Raw genomic sequence first — 20790 nt, 5'->3', positions numbered from 1 at the left:
CCCCACTGAAGACTCTACCTTCTCAAAAAACTTCTAAATCCAAAGGTAACTCTTTGACCAGGACCAACTAGGTCCTCGTATCCGACCCATGCTCCATTGCTGTCGGCCTCAAACCTTACCCTTGTTCTGGTCTAGTGTGACTAGTTTCCCACAGTTGGTGTTTTGCACTTTCTGGTACTATTTTTATTTTAAACAATTCAAATCTCAGGTACCCCTTATTGGAGTTTTGTCATTTTGTTAATTAAATTATACTCTATTTTTATACATGGGAGTAGGACTTCTATTGTGCTATATTGTTTTCTTTTTACTGTTTTGGTACTTCTAAATACTTTACACATTTTCTTAAGTTAAGCCTGTCTCTCCTGTGCCATAGTTACCAGGCGTTGAGCCCAGGTTTAAATAACTGAAACCTTTACTGGACCTAACAAGATCAGTGTGATTATTAATTGTAGTGGACCATCATCCACCCCAACTAATAATCCACTTTCTCACATGATCTGGCGGTGGTAGACTGGTTACTGATGGAGGTCGACAAGATCCTAAAAGGGATTTGAGACTATTCATTATCAATAATGTTCATGAAGGAGGTATAGTTGTACTTTACTAAGATCAGAGTTCAATCTGCCTTTTGATGGACTGGCATGGATAGGATGTGGTTTTGTGTATGCACTCCAGTGCTTCAACCTATTTAGTTACATTCTGGGCCTTTGGATTAAAGTCAGGATTGATTTGCTGGATCCTTAGAATCTGTTATCCACATGCCAAAACTGTGCTGTTGTTTTAGTGGATCACTACACAAAGTGGACAGAAGTTAAGTTTGTGTCATACCCTAATACCATTGTGGTTATTGCTTTTGATTTTGTAAAAGACGTTTTCTCCTAAGAGGGTTTTCCATAATATTTAGATTCTGACAATGCAGTATAGTTTGTTAGTGGAGAGATAGAAAGGTTTTTGTAACATCTGTTGGGGACAAACATTTGAGAAGTTCACTTTATCACCCTCAAACCAATGCATTCCTTAAGCGAATTAACTGCATGGGAAAAGAGTGTATGCATTGGGCCCCTGGCAACTGTTGTCATGTACTGAGAGCAATTAAGACTATTCTATGGGTATATCAGAGTACTTCACAATGAGAGACCTTTTTTCACCTTTGCCATTTTTAAGAGTCAGGAAGCCAGTATCCAAGTTCGGTCCAGCTTTAATGAAGCAGTGATCATGAGATGATGAAGAGGTTGCTATTGTAAATTCCATTGTGAGGTTAAACATTGAGTTGTTTAGGTTAAACTAAAACAGGCTTTTGATGGGAAGAGATACACTAAGCCTGTATGTTTCTGAGTGGGGGTTGATATGTGCACCCACTCATGTTGTAAAGGGCAATCCCAACTTTGGTGATCCTGTGATGATTTACAAAATGTGCAGAAGTGCTGCATGCATCAAAAGTCATCACTGGTGAAATACAGAAGGAGTGGACAATGCAATTGAACAGTCATACGGCCAGAATGAGAAAAGTGTTCATTTCATTCAATTGTTTTAGAGGGCAATGCACCTGATACTTCATGGTGAAGAATAATCCTTGTCATAGGAGTGTACTGAGACAGAATTTCCCCATAAGGTTAAGAAATCCATGTTAGATGTTGTGGTATTTGTGCATCCATATGTTTTTCATTTTCTCATACTTCTTTCAATGTTTCTTTTGTTATAACATTAGGTTATGCATTTTTGTGTTTTTTTAAAAGGCGATATGTTAGATAGTGTCTTATATATTGAGGACGCTGGGCAAACGTAGGGGCAGATCTATGAAAAGTGTCACTGCGCCCAGTGCAGCACCACTTTTCATGCACCCCTATTGTCCCCCTAATGCCACCGTGTGCATGCCATAATTCATATATGGTGTACCATGGCGGTAGTTAGGGAACTAGCTTCAGACTTTTTTATGCTAGTTCGGCGCTTGGCAGGATTAGCGTGAAAAATTCTGACACTAATTCTGCAAAGCACCCAGAGGCACATTGAAACCAATGGGAGCCTACTTTTAACGCCTGCTCTGGGCAGGTGATAAAAGTGACGAACAAAATGATGCAAAGAAATTTCTTATATTTCTTTGCGGCATTTTTTTGGCTCGCCTAATGGGGGAACGCCCCCTTAGCATACATTATGCCTGGCTCAGGAACAATGTAGCGCAAAGGGTTGCAAAGTTGCACAATGCATGTATTGCGCCACTTTGTAAATCTGGCACAGCGATTTTGGCCTCTTTGGGCCACATTAGTGTAAAAAAAAATTATGCTAATGTGGTGCAAGGAGGCGCTAGAGGTTCTTAAGTCTGCCCCTTAGAATGTTAGATAAAAGTTTATCTTTTTTATGTTGTAATATTAATTTTGAACGCTGGTGGGCAAAGGGTTGGCTGTTTCCTCTGTATTCTTCTAATAAATTACTGACCTGTTCACAGACATTAAAATCCTGATCCTGTGTTTTAAGCATTCATCACAACTTGCACATTCACTTTGTTGTATTATATAATTAATTTACCCTTATGTTTGCCTGTTCCTTGCATATTCCAAATATGGGTTTGCTTTGTATATAATACTAAAGTTGGATTAGGAAGGTCAACCTTTCCTCTGGGTGTTATAGTTGGAGTTTATTACAAGGTTTTAGTAGGTTTTCAAAGTTTTAATTGTTGGATAAAAATCATAAAAAGTCTCTATAATGTGCTTTTTAAATATCTGATGACGTTCACAATGTATAAGAATTTTCTTGCAAACGATTAAGGAACTTTGGTTGTCAGGTAATCACATACATAAATATTGTCTGACAAAAATACTGGGTTTTCAATTTCATTTACCAACATATTGTTTCATCAGTTGTAGATTTTCTATCATTAACTGCCAAAGGGTGATATGTTTGTAGACAATATTTAGAAAAATATATATTTTGAAAGATATTCTGATAACAATATTCTTGTACCAGCTTGGAAGAGGCTGAATGTCAGGATATTGTGTAGAGAAATGCTGACTGCCATAAATATGGAGTTGTGAAAAAGATGCAAGAAATCTAATGGGGCAGAAAGAGGGTTTTAAACAACTTGTGTTTATTCACAACCTTTGCATCAGCTGCCAGATCTGGTTATCTTAGCTGCTTAACTAGCCGTTCTTCTGAAAGATGCTCCAACACATTCTCAAGACATGATCACATTCCTTCCAGAGTGTTCCAGTCCTCTTGTTACATTTCAGCAGAACATATCATATGTGTAGTCAATATTACTTACAAAAATATCATCCATTTGGGTGTGGATTTTCTATTATTAACTTAATGGGGGAGATCTATACCTCATTTTAGGGAAAAACGTAATTATCGGTGCCCTTTATATCACCTAATTAATAAGATAAGAGTAGTGTAATTATTAGATGTAATGAATATCTCATCTAATGCTGAGACACGCGTAATGAAGCCCTCTGATGTAAATGTCATATCTGGAAATCAGAACCGATCTGTGCTCACCATGTTATAGTAGTTTCTCAGAAAATGTTCGCGAAAACTGACGTTCTGTGTATGAGCTGTAAGCAATTTAAACAATGGAAAATCACAAGCTAGAGGGGATGTCAGCACACTAAAATTGCCACAACTGCCACAATTGCTATGTGGCATACAGAAAACTAAATTTATCACTCGATGCAGCTTTAACCACACAATAAGGTCCATATATATACTTTTTTAGAGCCGCATTTGCGCCACTCTTTGACGCTAAAACGACGCAAACTTACAAAATATAATTGTATTTTGCAAGTTTGAGCCGCATTTGCGTAAAAAAATGATGCAAATGCGGCGCTGAAAAAGTATAAATATGGGCCGAAGTACTTCAGTTTTATGTCGTTAGCTAGGTCTTGCATACAGTGACAAGCTAAGTCAATGAGGACCAATCTACCAATCCACACCTGCAGAACTGTAACTATACAGTAAACCTATACATTGAAAACATATAAAAGTCTGAACTTGATCCTCAACCAAAACAGCAAGCATTTGCAATGCACTTGGTCTCGCACATTTTGAACAAGCAAAAACAAAAGAAAACATGAGTGGAAACTGAGAAAAGACCACTTAACAAAATAAAAGAAAGTTAGCTTTAAAAAATAAAACTTTGCAATTGTGTTTGTACTTCTGGCCACGTTTTTGCCAGTCACAAGCCTTCTGTTTGCGGGGCACTGGAAGTTAAACGCACGGGCCACCCCAATCAGTGGGGCCCCATGTATGTCGACGACGCCGGGCTGGAAGGGGGGTGGGGGTCGGGGAGCTACAGGCAACCCGGAGCCTGTCCCTGTATACACTCGTGGCCCCGAATGCACTCTTTCTGCTTCCGGAGCCACGTGCAGCAATGACGTCACGGGACATGCCTCGAAGAGTCGCGGTTGATGGGTGCGTCTCTTGTTTGCGCTCGCCAACTGGACCAGGGCCCCAGGGACCTCAAAGGGATTTCTCTTTCCTCTCCCCCCCTCCAAGAGGTTTTAGCAGCAAGGAGGATGGTGCGAGTTGGAAGGACGACAAGGGCAGGCCAGCACTCCTCACGGGGAGCCGTACAGGTTTGAGCTTAGCTCACCTGACCCGAGTTTACCTCTGTGGCGGCTCCTGTGGGGCTCCTGGTGCTGCTGGTGGTGGGGCCTTTGGGCCCTATTTGTGGAGCATGCTGGGGGTCATTTTTCCTTGATAGGACAGGGTGGTGGGCCCTTGGAAAGTCCAGTTTTTTGTATTTTGGGCCTTTTATGTTGTAGGTATTGGGCATTTGGATCTGGGGGAGTTTTAGGGCAGTATGTTTTGTAGCTATCGCTTTTTGGGGTTGGGAGTATGCAGGCAGTGATCACTGGTAGTGGTAGTCATGCTACTGTGTTGGGGTTGTTGCTTGTAGTGCCCTGGGTTGTGTTTTTTGGGTGCTATGTTTCCTATCCGCTATTTTCCAAATTTGTGAACTTACTAGGGTGCCAGGCTTACCTCTGTGACTGCATTTGGTACATTATATTTACTATAACACTGGCTATTGTCTGGCTTGATTAGGCAGGTGCTGGTGAGTAGTTGCCAAATATTATTTCTGCGTCATGGCAGCGAATGGGCAGAGGGACGCAAAGCGTTCATGCATGGAGGCGCTCTTGGATGCCCTGATGCTTAGGATGGTTGCTATGGATCAGGCCATAGCATCCTTGAAGGCCCAGCCAGCTTCTCCAGGGGAAGTTCCATGTGATCAGACAGACTGGGTACCTCCTTGGGAGGCATTCCCCCAGCTCCAGAGAGGGTGTGCGGGCAGGGGAATGGGAAGGTGGTGGGAGAGGGTTGAGTGGAGGCCACCCCTGAGCAAGTAGTTGACCGCGTGAATCAGACTTTAATTGAATCTGTAGTCAGGGCATCACCAGTTGTGAATACGGTACGGCCCACGGGCGATTTTATGGGTCAGGTGGCAGCTCAGACCACAACCCAGAGTGTCATAGGGGTAGGACCTGTGGGTAATGTTTCTGCTAGGGATGCGGGTGTTCCTAATCATGGAGAGACCAGTCAACTGGATCTGATGGGACTTTTGGCTTTGGTGTTGACATGGCTGTCCGAAATGGGTATGCTGCCTACTGCTTTTGTAGGGGGCTAGCAAAATGATGCTAGGGAGCGGGCTCGACATTTGGTTTCACAGCTCGGAACAGGGAAAGGCAGCCATGGGTCCCAGGAGAAAGGACTGGGGTCACGTAGTAGTGAAGGGGCGCAGAGAGCCAGCTGCCCATCCTTAGCTCGTCTGGTGGGGGTTCAGGGGACTCCTGCTACATCATCCTCTTTACAACAGGTACCCATGTGGCAGGGGCATCCACTCAACAGCTGGGTATTGTGCCAGAAGTGCTTACCCATATGGCGATGTCTTCTCTGGTCTGGGGCGCCGCAATATCAGGTACTGGTCACGCTTCTCCCCTTATGGACCTGGGGGATATTCACTCTGAGCACGAACAGTTGGGGATGCATGTACCAGTAGAAGTGAGGGAGAAAATTTGGAAGGGGGCTTACATCAATAGATTTGACTTGCTGGTCGACAAACCTGAAGGAGATGAAGCGGTGTAACGAGTGTGCGCACTCGAGGGAGAGTGGCCATGGGCCTCAGCAGAAGAAAACAGAGGAATCTCTGTCCAACTGGGCGAAAGCTTTCTCCATTTATGAGGCCATTTTAGCGGAACGCTTCAGGGATTTAGGCACCCAGTTAGTCTCTTACCAGAACAGAATCGTGGGGGCGCACAATGGGTATGGAGGCATGGCATGGAAAGACTATGAAAGGGAATTCAGGAAACTCAAGGCTAATAAACCTTCGTTAGGGTCGGATCAGATACATATAATTACTTGGCTGCGAAACACGAATTGCATTCAGGGGCCTGGACACCATCCCTTTTGTGGAACGTTGGGTATGCTCTTGAGCACCGCATGGGGGGTTGGGACCAAGGGAGGGGATTTCAACCTGCACACTTGCTCATGGTCCCCTGGGACCTGCCGTTTCAAGCACTGCTGTTCTTACTGTGGCCAGGCTTCCCAGCCCGAATTCAAGTGTTGCAAGAAATCACGGGATAAGGGTGGCAAGAAACAAGAATGATGATTCTGTAGGCAATGGGCAAAAGTATTACTTTTTTGGATAAGGCTTCATCCCTGTTAATCTATTGGCTATGGTCCCTTGGCTTAATTCTTACCCCAATCAGGCAGCTGCACAGGTTCAGATACAGGGTTTTAAGGACGGTTTCAGGATACCAGCTCAAGGCTATGTGGGCTCTCCTCGTTGCAAGAATCAACTGTCTCTGAGGTCCAACCCTGGGGTGGCAGAGCTAAAATAAAAAAAAAGCTGGGATTGGGGCACATAGCTGGACCTTTTTAGGAAATTCTCATGCAGGACTTTGTCTGTTACCTGTTAGGGGTGGTCCCCAAGAAAGAGCCTGGTGAGGTTAGATTGATACACAACTTGTGTGAACCAAAGGGCCAATCGGTGAATGATGCTATTGATGGGCCACTGTTTTCTGTCAGGTATGCTTCACTAGATCAGGCAATTCAGATGCTACAGAAGCTGGGGCATGGAGCTCTGATGGCAAAGTCTCACATTGAATCTGCATGTCGGTTGTTCCCGGTCCATCCCGATGATTTCCATCTATTGGGTTTTCAGTTGGAAGGGAAGTATTATTTTGATAGGTGTGTGCCTATGGGTTTCTCTGTGTCATGTTCATATTTCGAGAAATATAGTACTTTCTTGGAGTGGGTCTTCAGGCGCAAGACACTACACCAATGGGTTCTGCATTGCTTGGATGATTTCCTCATTCTTGGTCCCTCTGGGTCTAATCAGTGTGCTGGGGCATTGGAGGTCTTTAGAAACCTCATGATGGAATTTGGAATCCCATTAGCAGAGGACAAGACAGTGGGGCCCTGTTCTATGCTAGAATTCTTGGGGCTAGAGTTAGATAAAGTGGCAGGAGTGTCTAGACTGCCTTTGGAGAAGGTCGTTGCTTTCTTTCAAACGTTGCAGTCATGTTTGAGGGCGTGGAAGGTAACCCTACATCAGCTACAGTGTTTGGCAGCTCAACTTTGCACTGCGAATCATCCTCATTAGGCGTCTATTTTCACAGTCTATTGCTCAGGCCATGTCAGGGCTGAGGGTCAAGCACCAACACACCAGGCTTTCCGATGAAGTCAATCAGGATATGAGAATTTTGGGGACCGTCCTACGGGATTTTAAGGGGACGGTAGTGCGGCTGAGTCCACCCAGATTCAGCGAGGAGTTGGGGCCTTTTTACAGATGCTGCCGGTAGTGAAGGTTTTGAGGCTCTATTTGGTACGGCCTGGTGTGCTCAGCGATGGCTCTTGCAATGAGTCCAGGAGGGTCTAGTGGCTAATATCGGTTTCCTGGAGCTAGTTCCAATTCTAGTGGCACTGTCAATCTGGCCAGAAAGATTTTGGAACCAGTCTGTGATCTTCTGGTCAGATAACATGTCGGTTGTAGAGTGCATTAACCCGCAGGGAGCCAGGTGTAAGATGATCCCGAGGCTACTGAAGGATATAGTGTTACTGTGTTTGAGGTTGAATGTGATTTTCAGAGCTAAACATGTACCTGGTGTTTTTAATAATGCTGCTGATGCCCTGTCCTGTTTTAGGATGCAGGTTTTCAGGTTCCCAACGCCCTTCCCGGAGCATCTGTGGAAGATTGCTGCCAAGGAATACCGGACCTTGTGGCAGCCAGCTTAGCACCCGGAACAATGAAGGCTTATGAGGGAGCATTTGCGGCTATATTAATTTCCTCAGCGGGGTGGGATCATCTTCTTGTTTTTAGGCATCTTCAGTCTTGCCATTATTTGGAGTTCTTGAGGGGAGAAGGGAAGTCTGTTGTATGTGCCAGACGTCACACTGCAGCTATTCCTTTCTTTGAGCAACTGTGGGGGGTGCCCGATGAAGCAAAATCATTGATGGTGAGAAGAGCACTTAAGAGCTAGCAGCAGAACCAGGGTGCTAAGCCACACTCTAGGCATCTGATAGATGCAGCAAAGTTAGGGGCCCTGCTAGATGTATTAGATCACATTTGTATCTCTCCTTGGAAAGGTCACCTTATTTCGGTCAGCCTTTACCCTGGCTTTTTATGGGGCCTTCAGATTTGGAGAACTTGTGGCTAGGAATAAGAGGGACAGCACAGGAGGGCTGCAGTTGGTGGATATTCATTGGCCGGAAGGATCTGAGTCCTTGGTGATCAACGTCCCTTGCTCAAAGACAGATGAAGAGGGGAGGGGGACCACATCCTACTGCATAGAGCCCTGGGCAGTACATTTTGTCCTATACACAACCTGGAGGTCTTCTTAGTGCAACGCCATCTGAGGTCCTTGGGTGCGGTTTTGGTGCACGCTGATGGCACACCACTCACCAGGTACCAATTCTCACAGGTACTCAAGTGCTCCCTTTTAGCAGCAGGTTTTGACGCCGCTGAGTTTGGCACTCACTCCTTTAGGATAGGGGAAGCCACGGCGGCAGTGGCAATGGGGTTTTCTGGAGCGCCGGTTAGGAGAATTGGCAGGTGGGCCTCGAATTGCTACAAGTGATGTGTGAGATTGCATTTGCTATGAGTTCATGTCCTTTACACTTTGTTTTCTCTGTACTCTCTGTAGATGCCCGTGACAACTTGTTGATGGTCCCGAAGCTTCCGGTGCTGCTAGGGTCTCTGATGTGTGGGTAATCGCTCACTCTCACGTACGACGGGCAGGTGAACTATAAGTAAGGAGTGCCTTTGCCTTATGTGCATCGAAGACTGGTTTCCATCACTCTTTCTTTGGCTGAGGCAGGCTGTGGCTCACTCAATTAAGGAGTGTGCTGGGCTCAATGCTGCCCACAAGGTGCTCGTCACCAGACGTCATCATTTTGTATCTTGGGGGTAATGATGTGATCTCACTAGGGCACCGGCGGCTGTTTGAGCTAGTGGTATCGGAGGTTGGTTGGTTGGCCAAAAAATTCCCACAGGCGGTTTTTGCTTGGTCGACCATGATTCCCCTCAGGTTGTGAAAGGGCGGTCTTCCTTCAAGGTTAGCTGTGGTCTCACATTGCTGCATTCATGGAGAATATTTCTTCCCCCAGGATGGAGTACATCTTTCTCGAGTTGGTTATGAAATATTTTTAGAGAACTTGATCGCTTGGTTGTGCCATTGTACTTGGTAAGGGAACCTCTGCTGGGAGGGAGGCCCGCATAGTCGGTCACCTATGTGGACCTGGGGTGGGGTAAGATCATGACTGGGAATACAAATGAGTACCTTTTCTTACAGGAACAGGATGGCAAGCTAATTGGACCCTCCAAGGGGTGCTGGCTGGGAAGTGAGGATGACATTCAGGGGTGCAGGGGAGCCTGAGCGGTCACTGGCATCTGGCTCTTAGGGCCAAACACCCGTGCATGTGCAGAAGGCCTGAAGTGAGCACTTGGTCTTTGGGGGGAGGAGCCTGAGGGTGACGGTGGGTGTTCGAGGTAGGTATCCTGGTGGTCAGGTGGGCCCCCTCCATGGTAATATGGTTTAGGAAGGGATAGGAATCCCCTTATGGAGATCCTACCCTTGGGATTCATAGTGTGAGGGGTGGCAGAGACAGAGTTTACTAGCCAAAAATAGTCATGATCTTATTCTCAACCACCAACATTGGGGTATGCAGGAATGAACTGTTTAGTCAGTGTTAGGAATTTAAATGTATTAGCGTACTCTGTTAAGGCAAGGCATCCATCGGAAACCCTGTAAATATTTTGTAAATATGATTGTGGTTACGGCATATCATTTTAATGATTGTGATCAAATAATGTGTTGTGGACAATAAAATACGACCCCTAAGCCAAATAAAAATGTGGCTGAGGTATAAATCTGGCGTGGTGGGGGGAAGGTGAGAGGTGGTTGGTGGGACGAGGCCTCGGCCATACCCAGCTATGTGCACAGGGCGACGCCAATCAGGGGGGCCCCACTTATGGCAACAACACCAGGTCGGAAGGAGGGGTGAGGGTCGGGAAGCTAAAGGCGCCCCGGCTCCCACCCCGCTAGAACGGCACAGCCGATTGAACGCTCGGACTGTCGCGGCCCTGGATGCACTCTTTGTGCTTCCAGGGCCGCGTGCAGCAATGACATCACGGGACCTGCCTTGAAAAGGCGGTCACTATTGGCAGACGCGTCTCTTGCTAGCAAGGGCTCCAGCGACCCAAAAGGGAAATACCCACCAGCCTCCCCATTTCTGGAATTGCAGTGTGATTGTTTCCAGAAGGGGCTCCTAACGTGCTATTTGCTGTTTTCTGTTTTACTAACACTTTCTCTCTCACAGGTGTCTTGATTCGTTGTGAAAGTGGTTGGTGCGAATTGCCATATTTTATGTCTGAAGGGTGGGTGGGATGAGATCATGAATGGGAATACAAATGGGTACCTTTTCTTCCAGAAACAGGATGACAAGCTAATTCAACCTTCCAAGGGGTGCTGGCTGGGAATTGAGGATGACATCCAGGGGCACAGGGGGTTGCAAGCGGTTACTGGCATCTGGCCCTTAGGGCCAACCACCCCTGCATGCGCAGAAGGCCTGAAGCAAGCCCTGGCTCTTGGGGGGTGGAGTCTGAGGGTGGGGGACACCCGTGGTAGGTATCCTGGCGGTCATGTGGGCCTCCTCCACAGTAACACGGTTTAGGAAGGGATACGAATCCTCTTATGGGGTCCTACCCCTGGGATTCATAACATGAGGAGGTGCAGAGACATGGGGTATTAGCCAAAAACAGTCATGATCTCATTCACAACCACCAACATTGAGGTACGCAGGAATTAACTGTTTAGTCAGTGTTTGGAATTTGGATGTATTAATGTAGTCTGTTAAGGGTAGGCATCCATCGGAAACCCTGTAAATATTTTGTAAATATGATTGTGGTTACTGCATATAATTTTAATGATTGTGATAAAAAAATGTGTTGTGGACAATAAAATATGGCTGAGGGTTCACGTCCCCTAACCCACCAAAAAATGTGGCAGAGTTATAAATCTGGCATGGTGGGGGGGGTTAGTGGTAGTTGGAGGGAATACCTCAGCGATACCCAGCCATAATGAACAAAATAGTACCTCGATCATATCGGGAGCAGCGAAGGGGAACTAATTAAGTTGAAATTAATTAGTGATTGATACCTGCTCGACACAGAGGAACGGAAATGATGCCAGGCGTACCTTGACGAATTACAAGACTGCAGAGAAGAGTGTCATGCAAACCAACAAATAGTGAGGGACAGACAGGCTCCAAGCCCTTTTCTGAACACAGCACAGTTTTGCATGCGAGATGCATGCACTAGCACATACACTCGCAGGCTCAACCCAAAAAATGTGGGCAGACACCTAGATTGCTGTCACCCTAATGCAAACTGACCTGAAGAATCTGGACTTAATGAAAATCTGCTGACAAATCCAAAACACTGTAAAGACACCAGGCAGTTTTTCTAAGTGCTTTCTAAAGGGTGGGGAGTCACAATACTGAAGCTTTAATTTCAACCTGCATGTATATTGACTCCATAATAACATTGTTTCTTATGTTGTCAAAGTAAGATTTGGAGTTAGAATAGGAAAATCAACACTTTCTTTGACAAGGTAGTAGTAGTCAACATTAACCCCTTCGCTGCCAGGCCTTTCCCCCTCCTGTGCCAGGCCTTTTTTCACCTATTTGGAATAGCTCTTGCTTAGGCCCTCATAACGTTTTGTCCACATAAGCTACCCACGCCAAATTTGCGTCCTTTTTTTCCAACATACTAGGGATTCTAGAGGTATCCAGACTTTGTGGGTTCCCCTGAAGGAGGCCAAGAAATTACCCAAAATACTTTGAATATTTTTTTTTTTTTAAATTAGAAAAAGGGCTGCAGAAGAAGGCTTGTGTTTTTTCCCCTGACAATGGCATCAACAAAGGGTTTGTGGTACTAAAATCACCAGCTTCACAGCTTTCAGGAACAGGCAGACTTGAATCAGAAAACCAAATTTTTCAACACAATTGTGGCATTTTACTGGGACATACCCCATTTTTACGATTTTTTGTGCTTTCAGCCTCCTTCCAGTCAGTGACAGAAATGGATGTGAAACCAATGCTGGATGCCAGAAACCTAAACATTTCTGAAAAGTAGTCAAAATTCTGAATTCAGCAATAGGTATTTTGTGTAGATCCTTCAAGAGTTTCCTGCAGAAAATAACAACTGAAATAAAAACAAATTGAAATTGAGGTGAAAAAAACAGCCATTTTTCTCTACGTTTTAGTCTGTAACTTTTTCCTGCGATGTCAGATGTTTGAAATCAATATACTGTTACGTCCGCTGGACTCTTCTGGTTGCGGGGATATATAGGGCTTGTAGGTTCATCAAGAACCCTAGGCCCCCAGAGCAAATAAATGAGCTGCACCTTGCAGTGGGTTTTCATTCTATACCGGGTATACAGCAATTCATTTGCTGAAATATAAAGAGTCAAAAATAGGTATCGAGAAAACCTTTGTACTTCCAAAATGAGCACAAGATAAGGTGTTGAGGAGCAGTGGTTATTTTCACATCTCTGAATTCTGGGGTGCCCATACTAGCATGTGAATTACAGGGCATTTCTCAAATAGACGTCTTTTTTACACACTGCCTTATATTTGGAAGGAATAAATGTAGAGAAGGACAAGGGCCAATAACACTTGTTTTGCTATTCTATGTTCCCCCAAGTCTCCTGATAAAAATGGTACCTCACTTGTGTAGGTAGGCCTAGTGCCCGCGACAGGAAATGCCCCAAAACACAAAGTGGACACATCACATTTTCTCAAAGAAAACAGAGGTGTTTTTTGCAAAGTGCCTACCTGTGGATTTTGGCCTCTAGCTCAGCCGCCACCTGGGGAAACCTACCAAACCTGTGCATTTTTTAAAACTAGAGACCTAGAGGAATCCAAGATGGGGTGACTTTTCGGGCTCTCACCAGGTTCTGTTATCCAGAATCCTTTGCAAACCTCAACATGTGGCTAAAAATAACACTTTTTCCTCTCATTTCGGTGACAGAGAGTTCTGGAATCTGAGAGGAACCACAAATTTCCTTCCACCTAGCGTTCCCCCAAGTCTCCTGATAAAAATGATACCTCACTTATGTAGGTGGGCCAAGTGTTTGTGACAGGGAAGAGCCAAAAACATGCTGAAATTGAGGGGGAACCAAAGTGGGTCCAAAAGGGCAGTTTGAAAAAAAACACTTTTAGGCTGACAAGTGCCGCAGAAATTTTATCGGTATAGATGAGACAATGCTGGGTGGTAGGAATTTTGTGGATAACTGCAGATTCCGGAAGGTTCCATCACAAAAATGTGGGAAAAATGTGTGCTTTCCAGCAAAGTTGCAGGTTTGCAGGGCATTGTGGGTAAGGAAATGGTGCGGGGTCCATGTGAAGCACACCACCCTGGAATCAACTAGATGTTTTTTTTCAGATGTGTCTGGGTCTTGTGGATTTTTCTACATGGCAGCGCCCAAAGTAAAAAAAAGTGCAGCCCTCATCATTCCAAGTAGGACGATTTTAAGAGTTACCAAGCTCTCATGGCCCAAATGTAAAACAAAAAACAAAAATAATCAAATGCCCTCTTGCTTGCCATGGGATAAGATGTTTTAGTGTACGGAGAGAGCTGAAAGACTGTTAGCCCCTTCAGTTCGGGTGGGGCCATAACCAGGCCCATACTGGTTGGTAGCCACTACCCCACTATTTTCTTTTATTTTTTTTATTCCCTGGCATCTAGCAGACTTTCTGTCCCCCCGGGGTGTGGATCGGGGATAATTGCCCAATCTGCCCACTGGTGGGCAGAACAACTTTGGCCCCATTTATTTGGGGTGAGGGCATGGCCATACCCCTAACCTCTTATTTTGAAAGAGGTGGGCGCCTTCCAAAATAGGCCAATCTGCCCCCAAAGGGGGCAGTTATGACCAACAGTAATGTGCCCCATGGGGAGAGACCCTTGCCCAAGGGGCTGCCCCCCCCAAACAACACACACACATACACACACACCAATCCCTGGTGTCTAGAGGTTTCGGCCTAACAAAAATAGGCTGATCTGCCCCCAAGGGGGGCAGAAATGGCCTAAATACAATCCCCCCCCCCTAGGGGAGTGACCCTTGTCTAAGGGGTCGCTCCCCATACATAAAAACATAAAGTAAATAAAAATATATATATATCCCTGGTGTCTAGAGGTTTCTAATTATATTAGGCTGATCTGCCTCTAGGGGGGGCAGAAAAGGCCTAAAAATATTTGGCCCCACCCCCGGAAAGTGGCCCTTGCCAAAGGGGCCTCTCCCCTTATGCGTTATAAAAATTCCCTGGTGTCTTGTGGTTTCTGCCCCCCTGGGGGCAAATCTGCCGAATTATATTAGGCCGATCTACCCCCAGGGGGTGCAGAAATGGCCTAATAACAATTTGCCCCCCCCCCCCAGGAGCAACCCTTGCCCAAGGGGTCGCTCCCCAAACATAAAAAAATTATATAGATATTTTTCCTGGTGTCTAGTGGATTTCTGCACCCCCGGGGGCAGATCGGCCTAATAATTTTAGGCCGATCTGCCCCCTGGGGGGGCAGAAATGGCCTAGAAATAATTTTCCCCCCGAGGAGCAGCCCTTGCCCAAGGGGCTGCTCCCCTTACTTCAAATAGCCCACCAAAAAATATATTCCCTGGTGTCTAGTGGTTTCTGCCCCCCCAGGGGCAGATCGCAAGACCGATCTGCCCGCAGGGGGGACAGAAATGGCCTAATAATAATTTGCCACCCGAGCGACCCTTGCCCAACGGGTCACACCCCAAACATAAAAACAAACAAACAAAACAATAAATAATATTTTCCCTGGTGTCTAGTGGATTTCTGCCCCCCCCCGGGGGCAGATCAGCCTACTAATTTTAGGCCGATCTGCCCCCAGGTGGGGCAGAAACAGCCAAAAAACAAATTGCCCCCCTGGAGAGCGGCACTTGCCCAAGGGACTGCTCTCCTTATCATGTAAATAAAAATAAAAAAATCCCTGGTGTCTAGTGGCATTTCTGCTGCCCGATCGCATCGCGATCGGGCAGCAGAAATGCTCAGAGAAGCCTGAAAGGAGAGGAAAGGCCTTTCCTCTCCTTTCAGGCTTCTCTGACCCACTCCACGTGATCAGAGGAGAAATGCTTTGCATTTCACCTCCGATCGGGCGCTGGAAGCTGAGCTTCCAGCGCCGGAGGGAAGGCCTCTGATGAGGTCAGAGTGCGAAAGCGCGCTGACGTCATCAGACGCCACAGGGGGGTTACGGGGGGGCGGGGGTGGAAGGGGAAGCGATTCCCCCCGGGGGCCCATACTAGGATGAGGTGATCTCGTCCAAGGCACCAGGGAACCGGTGCCTTGGATGAGATCACCTCGTCCTGGGCACACAAACGGTAAAGATGTTTATATTTTTGCAGTTTATTATTGTTTTCATTATTGAGACAATCAACAATAATTTACTGAAGCTGACATAAACTAATATAGACGAGTGAAAGATATTTTATTTGTCCATCAAGCTCCTATGAAAAAATGAAACATTCTAACACTTTGCAATAGATGGGTTCTTAATTTATTTTCTCTCATTGCGTCAGTACTTAATTTGTAAATAAAAATGATCCGGGGCCCAAAGCTCTCCTCTGAAACTTGTGGCTGTTGCAATTAGATGTGGGAGCATGGAATACTGAGGCAGCGTAATCTTAAAGCCATCTTGGGCTTCTTTAATCCATTTACAGCCACTCACTGCCCCTTCAGCTCATTCTTGCAGCTTTCTTCTTTCTACCTTTTTGGTGCTTTCTTATTTTTCGATTCCTCCATCTTTCCCATATGTGTCTTTTGCTCACAGTAAATGCTTGAGGCAGAAAATGTTGTGCCGGCCCTCAAAAATAAGTGCCGGTGCCCGCACTGGAAACCACCAGCTCAAATTAAGCACTGCATTGTATCCCACATCTATTGACAATTAATTATAAGGAAGTTGGTGATCAAACCACTGTTTGAACAGGAGTTAGATGTCTGAGTTGTGTGGTAATTTCCGCACACAGTAATTATCATGTATGTTAAATAACACCTTTTTATTACCCAAAAACTCAGAATAGGTGCTGGGTATCACCCATGATAAATCCTGAATCCCCATTGTGTTGGATCCTATCAAATGCAATAAACACAACTTACTTCTACGATACACTCATAATCAGGGCCAATGTGTCTGAGTTTGCACAGCAAGAGCAAATTGTATCTTGCAGAACAGTATGAGGCTCAGCAGACTATTTATAAAGGTGCAACGTTAACGCAGCCAAGGAAGTCCAGAGCACGAGCTGGGCATTGAAACCCCATCAGCAGATTGCAGGATTCAGTAAATGAAGACTGGCATCTGCATGTAATCAATTTAGGGGAAACGGATTCTGTAATTTAATATCCCAATTACAATACGTTCTAGGGACATGAAACTAAGGTTGGGCAGATTTGGTGCTAATTTCCATAATGTCTATTTTGTTGCAGTAAGGAGAACATTAATTAGCTTCTCTCTGTGTACTGCATTTTGCTGTGTCTGAAAAGCAGCTTTCATTGTATCTAGCAAAAATAAATTCAGCCACATGTTGATCAGAAACGTGATTTAAAAATAGACTTGGGGGAAATAGTAAAAAAATAAAGAAAGACAAAGCTTCCAAATATGGAAAACTATAACATAATACAAAATACCATATTATAATATTAGGAGGCGCAATGTCTTAGTCGTGTGTTTTATTTATAAATCATATATTGTTTAATGCGATTGTATAATCAGGGCGCCATAGGCCCTAATAAAAAACTGGGCTTCAGCCAAGGAAAAGAGTCCCCAGATCCCTTAGTTTAGTAGTGACAAACAGGCCCTAATTGGGGTGAAGAGCGCCCTCGCTCCCTGGCAGCCCAGCACTGCCAAATGGGTCAGCTGGAAAGGGCATGTTTGTTGGTAATTTCTTTTTGGTCCCAGTGGCCATGACAGGACCACCATTAACTGTCCACACATTGGTCCTTTCAACCTGTGCAAAAATCTGGTTCAACCCAGATTGGGGCCCACCACTTACAATCACTGACATGGATGGTACTAACTCGGTTACATTAATCGAAAAATAATTTCACTTGATCCTTCCAAAATCAGGCCACTAAAATATATGGGAATTATATACTGAACAGCCGCCAATTTGAAATTGTGAGCACTATTAACATAAAATAATTAATCATGTTGTGTGGCTCAGCCATGACCATCCACTAAAACAAATGTAAATGTGGCTGACCCTGGATAAATGTTTTTTGAGCATTAAATGTAGTCAGAACCACTAGAATTATGTGGCAACCTAGGATCAAATAATGCAACAGGGTTGACTAAATAATGCTGCAGGAAAAGAAAAAAATTGTGGTGTATTGAGGCACATTCTGTGATAGGTATACTTCATTATTTTGTCATTTTTACACATGGGTGCACTTTCTGGGCAAATATTTCACCCTATTGATACCAGTTTAAAGCCCAAATAAAGACAATCAGCAATTGAAAGATGACCAGTTAACCTTTGTTGGATAGGCTTTCCACTGTGCATGTTGCCACATTTACAGTAACCTTTGCTTCTATGTAAGCTAGAAACACATCTTTTTGTTGAAAACAGCTGTTTATGCAGCAATTTAAGGATAATGTGACAAATGCTGCAAATCCTTAATTCCAGTGGTCCTGAATATGGCTTAAACATAATAAGTGTGGAAGAAAAATGAAAAAGGTGGCAATACAAGTGCATGATTCAGGTAAAAATGAGCATATTGTATTGCTTTCATAAAGTGTTTGGCAAACCATTACGACAGTGCTTTAAACGCTTTATGACAATATATTTGCTAGAGTGTTCTCATGCATTTCAATCCTTTGGCACCTATGATTGTTGTAACAAAAGGAACCAGGCAAGAACAGAGACTTAAGACAGGTTCTTTACTGTGATTCCACTTGCCGCTTCCTTCCTCATGTAGTATGTATCTCGTCTCCTCATCCAACATTCTAAGGCAGCCTCAAACACAAACATGGAGTGTTCCATACTGTGTACTTAAGAGGTGGGAACGGGTCGTACCACTATTCTATTATGAACTTTTAAACTGACTAAACAGCATATATAAAAAGCTTCAAATTTATAAATGCTGATTATAACAACCTTAATACTGGTTATTTAGTAATGAGAACTGTATTTAATTTAAATACTAAGATAGTGGTCTTTGTAGTTGGTTAATATGTAGATCCTTGACATAGCCAGATGAACAGTTATGTAATTTTTATAGAGAAGGAAGAATTGAATGATGAAGTCCAGGTGTGTAGCTATCAATAGTACAGCAGGTGCAGTGGCACCACGCGCAGGGTTATGAGGGGCCCAGTGCAACCCAATTAGTGGTTGTCTATTATTACCAAATGAAGCAATGGGGGCATCCAGTTTAATTTCTTGCCTAAAGGCCCATGACATCCTTGTTACACCACTGGAGTCTTCAATTTGTTTGTGTGCTAAATATAGTAATCTCCATCTTGAACAGAATTGCATGTGTGGTTCTGCCTCCTTTTTGCATGTAGACATTTACTGTATCTTTGTGGGTTTTGATGAGTGGATTTTCTGTCTTGTGTACAGATGGTGAGCCGTAGAGGAAGGATAAGCTACTTTGGTAAGGTTATGTGGTTTCAACAAGTCTAGGAGTGCTAAGAAGTCTTACTTAAAGGCTAACAGTCTTCTTGCCATTCGGCATAGAACGGATGTGATGAGCCTATGGGCTTTATCCCTACATGATATTTCTTTATACATATGAATATATATATAGATATAAGGAGCTCCGGATCTGTCTGATGGATGGGTGTAGAACACTGATTACATGGGGAAACAGAAGAGCAATGGTCACTGGATAAGCACTTATATCGAATCTTTTGAATCATCAAATGGATCCCACCGACACCAAAAAAGTAGTCACGCACACCCAGGTCACCAGCCACTTAGAATACGGCAATACTCTCTATGCCGGAATGCCCTCCCAGGTACTTAAAAGACTCCATACTCGACAGAACACCGTCAGACTCATCTTCAACCTCCCCAAGCCTCATCCCACACCTCAGGAACCTCCACTGGCTCCCCTTCCAAAAGAAATGACAATTCAAAATTCTCACACTCGCATGCAAGGCTCTCCACACCCAAGAGACATCCTACATCAACCATCGACTGAGCTTCTACGTTGCAGCAACACAACTACGCTCTGCCTTGCTAAACCTCACACAAATCACCCACATCATCACAGCCGCAGCGAAGGCTGCTCCTTCTGCTACACAGCAGCCAAGTCCTAGAAAAGCCTCTCCCTCCACTTTCGAACAGCTCCCTCCTTGGAGGACTTCAGAAGATGTGGCTTTTTGGCACAGACATTGCGCCCTCAGTGCCCAGATACCTCAGGGGTGATAGTGCTGCGCTTTACAAATGCTATGATTGATTGATTGATTTACCAAAGCGAAAAGGGTAGCAGAAGTGAAATCTAGCATTCTTTGACTCTCAAAGGTAACTTCTTGTTCAACCAGTACCCCTCCAATACCCACCCTTCTGTCTATTTTTGGTTACTACATTGTAGGCATCATTAGAAGTACCCCACCTTTGTCTCTGTGATGAGCACCTCCACCACCCGCATTACCAAAAAGAGTGATAATTAGTAACTCTGGGGAGGAGAGTTGATGGAGATTACAATTTGGAACATGTGAATCCATTTAGAAATGAGAAATTACCACAGCTGCCAGAATCTCAAGTGTAAATGCATCAGATCTGTGGTGAATAGACTAAGGGCCTTAATCTCTAAGGTAAATTTACACGTTTGCATAAATTCACAATTGTTTGCTATTCACAAGGGGATTTATGGGTAGTAACTTTACGAGGGCAGAGTCTCCACACAAAAAAAGATAGGACAAGAGTGTAAGTTTATTGTTGTGAATCCCACCCAAAGTTTGTAATTCTGATGGACCGGTCACAGACGGTACTGGAATTACTGCAAAACTTGTAATGTCCCCCTTACTCTCATGTATATGTTCTGTAATATCAGCATTAAGGGCCAGATGTAGCAAACTTTTGCGAGTCGCAAATGGCCCGAATTGCTATTTGCGACTCTGCAAAATCGGAAATGGGATGCAAAAATCCCATTTCCGACTCGCAAAATGCGATGCGAGCCGTTACCGACTCGCAAAATTTGCAACCCCATTTTGCGACCCGCTAATAGGAAGTCGCAATTTGCGAGTCGCTAACCATATGCAATAGCAACTCGCAAATTGCGACT

Source organism: Pleurodeles waltl, chromosome 9, assembly GCF_031143425.1.
Source record: "Pleurodeles waltl isolate 20211129_DDA chromosome 9, aPleWal1.hap1.20221129, whole genome shotgun sequence".
In the NCBI taxonomy this organism is placed as follows: Eukaryota; Metazoa; Chordata; class Amphibia; order Caudata; family Salamandridae; genus Pleurodeles; species Pleurodeles waltl.
This window is presented reverse-complemented; position numbering follows the sequence as displayed.